Below are 9,054 nucleotides of genomic sequence, written 5' to 3' on the forward strand. Positions count from 1 at the left end.
AAAGCGCAGGTGTAGGTAAGGATCATAAAACGAAATAAAGGGGATTCTGAAAATTGAAGAATACCCGAAAATTATTATTTTTAATTCTTTAGTCATTTCCAATTGAGCAAGGCGCTAAGGAAAATAAGTAATTGCCAGAAGCCCGTTCAACTTAGTCCTGATATGAGATTAATTATTCAGAATAATTAAAAAAAGACAATCCTCCACGAGGCGGGTTAGAACTTGTTCGTTGTGCGAAATAACATGAAATAAATATACTACAGATATCAAGGGATGAAACTTGTGAAAATTCTCGACTGCTCATTGGTGAAAGTATGCAATATTGCAATGGCTACCAAATTTATCTAAAAGATTAACTGAAGTATAACTTAATTGGGTTAATCTGTCTTCATTTTTTTCTAAATACAATATGTACTTTGGGAAATGGAGATCATGTGGGGCATTCACATAAATCTAACCGGTTTTCTTTCGGTAGCTTGAGAATTAATGTACCCAGGAACTTCAAATTTCCCGAAAGACTTAAAAAAAATGAGAGATATACATGAAAGCGTTGTAGTGCTGGGAACCTCACTGCATCGCTTTTAAAAGGTTACGAATTTCCAACTTTATAATGTTAAGACAACAATTCTGATATCGAGTTCTTACAACCCTTACTATCAAAGATACGAGCACTTATTATCGTTATTTATCCTACAACAACGAAAAAAACAACCATTATGTCGTATATAAATTAGGGTCCCATTTCACGACCGTATATTTCTTGTAGAGTCGTGAGGAGAGGTAGGTAACCTAAGTAAAGTAACGAAAATGGCCACATATTTCTCCTCGATTTTTTTTCCTACCTTGTTTTTAGACCTATCCCTAAGGAAGCTGTTTACCTTGGCGCCAAAACGACCCCCTCTTTTTATCGAGGTTCCTGACCTTCCTTTTTTTGTTTATCACGAGTTTATTGCTTCTTTAAGAAGAAAAAAGTTAAGTATATCTTAGTTTTACCAGACCACTGAGCTGATAAACAGCTCTCCTAGGGCTGGCCCGAAGGATTAGATATTTTTACCAATTGGTCACCTAGCAACGGCACCTACAACTTATTGTGGGATCCGAACCACATTATATCGAGAAATGGATTTCTATCACCAGAAATAAGTTCCTCTGATTCCGCGTTGGCTGAGCGGGGAATATAACTTCGGTCTTTAAGAAGAAATATTTAGTGTTTTTATTTATTTATTTTTTTTTTTTTCGGAGGATAGTATATTGTGCCACTGAGTTTTTATAGCCTACAGTTTCTTGCACATTAGTTATATTTTACCATAAATTACTTCGCTCTCAGAAAGCGGCCCCAATCAGTAATATCCATACAACTACATTCATTTACTTATTTATTTATGTTTGTCGCGAGGAGAGTTGACTCCGCCATTTGGTTTACGTGCACTTCTTGTGAAATATCACCATTTTCCCAAGAACCTGTCATCGCCCAGGAAAAGACAGAATTCAAGGACAAGTTTACGCGTTTTTCAAGTTAGCGGAAAAACGTCTTGCGCCGCAAAACATCCAGTGAAGCGTTGACCTCTTTTCAGCACCAATATTTTAAAGGTGTTTACATAACAATTACGCTTGTGAATAATGTCTCGTTACAGTTCAACCTCCGAGTCTTATATGGTTTATTCTTTCAATATTTTATGCGAGTAAGGAAAATTTTGGAGCTAGTTCAGTTAAATTATGCATATCGGAGTACTTCAGGCAGCGGAAGGAAAATATAAATGAGACATAATATTGTGTGGAGGTTAATTGTAGGCTATTTAGTAAAGGACTCACTTCAATGCCTCTTTGATCAGAAATTCTTAATAAAAGCATTTTGTACATGTCCGCATTTTTTTTAATATCAAATTACGCCTGGCTAAAGTGAACTCATCTTATCGACTTACACTACAGAACTAGCAATGGCTACTAAAAGCTAGGTTTTCTTACACTTGAACTAGCTATGGCATATAAAAGCTAGTTTTTCTACACTCTCGAACTAGCGATGGGATATAAAAGCTAGGTTTTAAATACCAAGTGACATTTATCAATGAGCGACTGTGTAAACGAGCCGAATGTATGGAAATACAAAGAAAATTTCATTTATTTCTCGGGATTTATAAAAGGTAATTGCTGTTTGTGGGGCATAAATGTGCCAACAAATATTCAACTTCCTCTTTTTTGCATAAAAAACGTTGAATAGAATAACAATTCATAACATACACTAGAGAAACTGTCAGTCACCTTTTACCAGATACGTATGTAACTGTTATAACCACTATACTCTTCAAAGCATTTATGTTTGTCTCTTCTGTTACTTCAATCGAAGACGTGTCGTCTTCTAAAATATACAACTAATTAAGAAATCTGGGTATATTTTACCGTGTGATATATAATTCCCTCTCCTTAATTAAGGAGAGACAATGGGAAGACTGAACTTTCTATCTTTCACACGAGAAGTTTTTCGAAGACAAGACTGATTAAAGACAATATCTCGTTATAGGTAAAATGTATATACAGTTGTAATGGGAAGCCTTTAACAATGACTTCTCCGATAAAAGATTTTGTCCAGCTTTTAACATTGTTAATAAAAAAAACAGGAACGAGGGAGTAAAATACTATTAAAGAAAAGGCAAAACCTCAGGAACAAGGAATGAGACCAGTATACGCAAGGAACGAATTTGCCTTTTAATAACCTTTGCTAAGACTTGTCAACGCCTTCGGTAGAGGCTTTGAATATGATAACCTTCCTACTTTGCAATATTTAGATCTTGTTCATTTGCAGTAAGATTATTTCTAAGCAATTAGCAGTTAGCAGAATAATATTTACAGACTGACCGCGTGGAAGAATATGTTGGATACATGCATTCTTATACCTATCTTGTAAGGAACGCTTTAGTGCAAACATTAAAAGGAAAAAGACATTCAATGCACATAACACCGCATTTGAAAGAAATGTTTCTGACGCAAAGTAACCTGGCCAGCCAGTAAGACACAGAAAGAGTCAGTGCCCCCAAATTTCTATCTCTTGAAACTTATCATTGGTCACTTATAACGCATAAGTGATTATCGCTCCCATGTCCAATGATTATAATCCTATCGATGTAGGTCGAGCGAAAAAGCCCAGGAAAATTCAGTTGTTCCTCTTTTTGTCTAAAAACGGGAGAGAGGAATATGAAGGGTAGGGAATCTTAAATCTGAATACGTGAAATTACTTTAACAATAATTATCAATAAAGATTGAAGATGACGAAATACAAATGGATAAATGAGAATGAATACTGAATTATTGGACTAATCAGCCTTTTGTTGACAACTTCGGAAAATGAAAATAAACTACAATGAATGCAGGAGAATTGAAAAGAGACTATGGCACAAGCCAAGGATTGAGAACAATAATTACAAGGTCTCTGTTTGACTAAAAGCACAAGCAATGCTTTCCCCCAGCACAACAGAAAAGTAACTTAATTTAATTTGTCACGAATTATTTAACTGTTCCCATTTTTGGAAAGTAACATCGGGCGTTGATATATGTTAATACAATGAAATTAGAGAGAGATAAGGAAGACAGATTAAAATTTTAGTTCAATTTATCTTAAGAACGAACTGAAGTCACGGCTTTGGGAACAACTAAAGAAAAAATGTCTCGGTTCAATATTCAATCAATGAGGCTCAAAAAGAACATTGAACAAACAGAGGGGAAAAGTGAGCACTCCCGCTTTGCATAAAACTCCCATTACAGCAGATTGGTTCAAAAATATTCTAGATTGTTTTTGAAGTCGAGTGATGAAAATGGTTTAAATGTAAATCGTTGCCTAATTCTTTTAGTGTTGATTGAAATCGAGGCATTTTAACATGAAGCAAAGTCCCTACTGTTCCAGCCAGAACACAATAAGTAAATAATTTTCGAAACATCTAAATAACAAAATAAATGAACTTGTTCAACAATGTGGATGGGGGACATATGGATACAACTCATGACTGATATTGTAGTTTTCTCGCAATGGGGTTAGTGATTTTTTTTAAAGGTATTACCATTTAACAACATATTTAGTATAAATACTTAGGATAGCCAGACTGTATACTATTAAATATACTTTTGAAGACGATGAACTCTTATGGTTCACAATATGATACCAATGTCACTGATATGAATCACCATCATCATTTGGGTGGTCACCTCAGTCATAATTATCTGCATCAATGATGAAGATTACTATCACAACCTATAACTATTCCATACATACACTTGAAATATGTCCTACATTCGGAGACTTTTTGTCCCTCTTTTGTTCTTTAGGTTAAGATGATAACCCGGAATGCTTTAATATTAAAGGATGTGTCAAGCAGACATAGTCTCTTTCTGCTGAGATCGTCATCAAGTGCGACGGGATAGCAGAGGAGAGTTAAGAATCAGAATTGTGAAAAACAAAGTTCAAAATAATTGAATAAACTTTGGAATACATAATGTTACTAAGGCTTCTCGTCTAGTATAAGTAAAAGAATAACCTGAACGGTCAATGTTAACCATGCTAAGTGAATATACCCAAGCGATAGGACTGACACAATGTCAGTCAAAGAAAACTACAGAGGGCCAGAGCAGCAACAGAGCGAAACTGACTGACTGGACTAACCTATCGACCGAGCGTCAAGACGACTCCATATCGCAAACTGTTCCCCTTGACGTCTGCCCAGACTTATTCTGGTTTTCTTCACAGACATAGTATGACGTGGCCTCTGGAAAATATCGAGAAAACCGATATGTAAAATTATTGTAGTTTCATACTGAAGACAGAGACGGAATATACAGCAAATTTTCGTTCATTAGATGCACGCTTGCACAGTCTGTAAGGAGACTTAGCAAACCGACTACAAAGAAGAAAAAAAAACACATGGAAAAAAAAGGGTTTCAAAAACGAATTTCAAAAAATTTAACTGTAAAAGGTAGGATGTTTTAAAACTTTTAAATTTATAATTTCTATTTCGGGAGTCGGAGTGCTTTTATGACGCCCAATTAAAAATAACATGTACGTATATATATATATATATATATATATATATATATATATATTATATATATATATATATATATATATATATATAGTATATAGATCTATATATATATATATATATATATATATATATATATATATATATATATATATATATATATATATATATATATATATACGTATATATATGTATATATATATATATTATATATATATATATATATATATATATATATATATATATATATATATATACACATACATATATATATATACATATATATATATATATATATATATCTATATATATATATATATATATATATATATATATATATATATAAAGAGAGAGAGAGAGAGAGAGAGAGAGAGAGAGAGAGAGCGATAAAAAAAGGACGAAAACAAATTTGTTGTCGGTAGTGATGAGGGTGAATTTTAATATAACATGAAGTACAAAACTTGAAACTAGAAATAATAGCCTGGTGATAAATGGACAGAAATTGATAATGATGATAAGAAGAAGCATAGGAAAGCGAAGAAAGCTCCAAAAAGTAGTTTTTTTTCTTCTCTCTCTCTCTCTCTCTTTTTCTGTCTCCCACTTCAATACAACCCTGTCCTCGCTCCGACACTGAGAAACGATTGATGAAATAAACAGGACGGTGACGACGTCAGAACATTTTACAACATATAAATTCCCGCAACTCGTGTAACTACAGTTAAAGTATATTGTGGGCGAAGGGAATGATGTCACTATCAATTCTGCTAGCAGTGTCTGGTATACTGACTTGTAGGTCTCATTTGAAGGTCATGTCACTTTTTTTTTTTTATCGACATCCTCTTAAGTTTTCCACCCTCAGCATTCAATTCTATCCATTTGTGCGTAAGATAACTTCCTCCCAGCTCCGTTGGCGAAGAAACGACGCCAAGCCAAGTGTTGGTGAACACCGCGTGCCAAAGATTCATTTCGTCGGGATGAAAAAATGAGAAGTTCTATGAAGTTCATTTTCATTGTTAAAGGAGTTTATGAATATGTTAATAAGACACACAAACACATACAAAACACAAACAGAAAGAAAGAGAGAGAGAGAGAGTTTAGAACCACGGTGTCTAGAAAAGTTTTTCGAACTAGCGAAGTAGGCGAGAAGTTGCGTCGAGCGCATTCATGAATGATAATTGCCAATTACTACTACACAAACTCATTACGAGAAACGACTTCCCTACGCTCGCACTAAAAGTTAGCTTTCTAGGGAATGTCCCGGTTTCGAAATGGTCGGCCTTCTCTCGTTCTTCAATACAGGGAAATCCACATCACCGCAACATCTGATGGAATGAGGGTTTAGGGCCATACTTGACACTATAGTCGATTCACATCACCCGTGCATCTGATGTCTAGGCCAGTCCCTTACGACGCTCCTGGTTGGCTGTTGATAAGGCAATCACAGGGCTGGAAACTGTCCCTCGAGAGAGTTCACATTGGCAGGATGTATGTTCCACCTCTCTTGAGAGGTGGAACATACATCCCACTTATGAGAACTCTCTAGCGAGACTGAGAGGTTCCAGCCCTGTGATTGGCTTATCAACAGCCAATCAGGAGCGTCATAAGGGACTGCACAAGACATCATGTGCACGGGTGATGTGAATCTACTATAGTTCATTACAGGCTCGCCCAGGCATACTGAAGCAAACGCAAATATGGTTCTTGTTTTATATTTTTTAAATTTTACCAATCAGATCACTACGCAAATGAACGAAGGACTCGAACCAGTGTATATTTACTCTCTTTATCTGGAATTATTAGGATAATATAATTCAGCCGAAATGAGTATGCGCTCTCACGAGGACGTAAATGAGTTTATATATTATATATATATATATATATATATATATATATATATATATATATATATATATATATATATATATATATATATATATATATACTATATATATATAATGTTACGATGACATGCACGATAATTTTACGAGGTACTTGAAATGGGTACTTGGAAATTTTGCGTAATAGGTATACTTGGGCCTTTACTCATCATAATCATTTAAAAAGCGGAAGTACTTGGGTGTGTGTGTGTGTGTGTGTAGAATAACTTCGTCGCTTCGGAAAGAATTGGGTTAACAAACAACCTTCCATAACAAACTTTTCCTGTCTTATATCATCTAGAATAATAATAATAATAATAATAATAATAATAATAATAATAATAATAATAATAATTGATTGCTTTATAGGTTTTTGCCATAACGTCAAGCACTTGGGCAACTAAGGCCATTCAGCAACGAAACGTTAAATGACAGTGAAAAAGTTTGAAAGGTGTTAAAAGGAGGATAGCCTCGCAGTTGCAACGCGAATCAACTGTTAGGAAAGGGTGGAAAGTAAGATGGAAGCAGGTTAATATGAAAGGAGGTACAGTAAAAAGGAGGAAAGTAGCTGCAGCTAGGGGCCGAAGGGACGCTGCAAAGAACCTTAAGTCATGCCTACATTGCACCGCGTGAAAACAATAGTGACATCGCTCTCTAATACAAAATTACCCCCCTCTCTCTCTCTCTCTATCTATCTCTCTCTCTCTCTCTCTCGATCTCTCTCTCTCACACACACACACACACACACACACACTCTGTACTGACTAATACCTTGTCTCAAAGTTCATCAACATTTAATCGTCAGAATCCTCTTCTCTGTAGGAGCTCCCTCACATCATTATTAATTTCCTTCTTTCATTTAAAGTTTAATTACCTCATCTAAAATGGGACCCATATCTCGGTGGGGAATCTTTTAATGTCTATGGACTTCATAATATGACTAAATGAATAATGTAGTCATTTCGTAACCCCCCTTGAGCAAACGAATTGTTCCATGATTTCCTTGTCCATAATAATGGTGTGTGTGCGAATACACAGCGTTAATTAGCTGCTAATCAAAGTGTGGACAATCTGAATCTGAATTGTAATACAGAAAAATTAATTTCCTTCAACATTTTGATTTCCTTTCATTCTGTTTAACTTTTGAAATGAAGTGCCACTCGTTGTATTACTCTCTTTATCATTTATGAAATAACTGATTCCCAGTGTACATAATAGACCGGATAGATGCAGAAATAAAATATAGAAGTATTCAATATTGGTTCTTAAGAACAACAGGGTATTTTACTTCCATCGAAAGTAAAAGAAGAATGATAAAAGTCATTTACGCACGTAATGATATCTAATAAGAATAAGTCCCACGAAGGAAACTAAAAAAAAAAAAAAAAAAAAAAAAAAAAAAAGGAAGGAGATAAAATATAAAGTTTTAAAAGCTTTCTTCTCCTTCAAGTCAGCAAATCATATCGGAAGGTTTAATTTCCTACTTTCTTGAAATCATCACAGAGTTATAGGAAGGTTCTGGACATCATCGACTTCGCATCCTTCTTGCAACGTCACAAGAAAAAGTGGAAGGCTTTTATTTGACCGTAACCATTGGCCTATAACTATTTCAAAATATATCAAAATGTTTCTTAAGCCGGTAAAACTAAAGCCGCGCCCAGACTGTCGAACTTTACCCGACGGACTTTATTCGACGTGACATCAGAAACGGTGTGGAACTTTGCCCGATAGACTCTGTTCGATGTGACGTCAGACTGGGAACGTCAGAAACGGGAAAAGTCATAACCTTATCCACAGTTTCTCCGCTTCTGACGTCACATAGAACAAAGTCTGTTGGGCAAAGTTCGACCGTGTGGACGGGGCTTAAGCTTGCATAAATGCCAGTAATCGAAGATCGAATATTTATAGAGTAAAAACTTACTCAAGTCTATTGTGAATTGAGTTCATCTCCGGATAGTTTATTCGTATAGGTATTATTTATTGAATCAAGAAAATATGGTTCTCACAACAGGCTAGTTAAACAGGTGACTATTGTATGACAAAACTAAACCTTCCTTAAAATGTACATTTATATAATATATAGTTTATTATATATGATTTATATATATATATATAATATATATATATATATATGTGTGTGTGTGTGTGTGTGT

The 9,054-nt window shown here is 34.8% G+C and overlaps 1 long non-coding RNA gene across 1 annotated transcript in view; it reads right to left on the reverse strand.

The window, feature by feature from the left end:
• The window catches only part of LOC135220095 (uncharacterized), a 53,491-nt gene that overhangs the window by 23,530 nt on the left and 20,907 nt on the right, over positions 1–9,054 (reverse strand). Inside the window, exon 2 of the long non-coding RNA XR_010315566.1 lies at positions 4,649–4,751. This is a non-coding gene — a long non-coding RNA (uncharacterized LOC135220095). The remainder of the gene's footprint in view (positions 1–4,648; positions 4,752–9,054) is intronic.

The sequence above is a fragment of the Macrobrachium nipponense genome, chromosome 1 (genome assembly GCF_015104395.2).
Source record: "Macrobrachium nipponense isolate FS-2020 chromosome 1, ASM1510439v2, whole genome shotgun sequence".
Taxonomy (NCBI): domain Eukaryota; kingdom Metazoa; phylum Arthropoda; class Malacostraca; order Decapoda; family Palaemonidae; genus Macrobrachium; species Macrobrachium nipponense.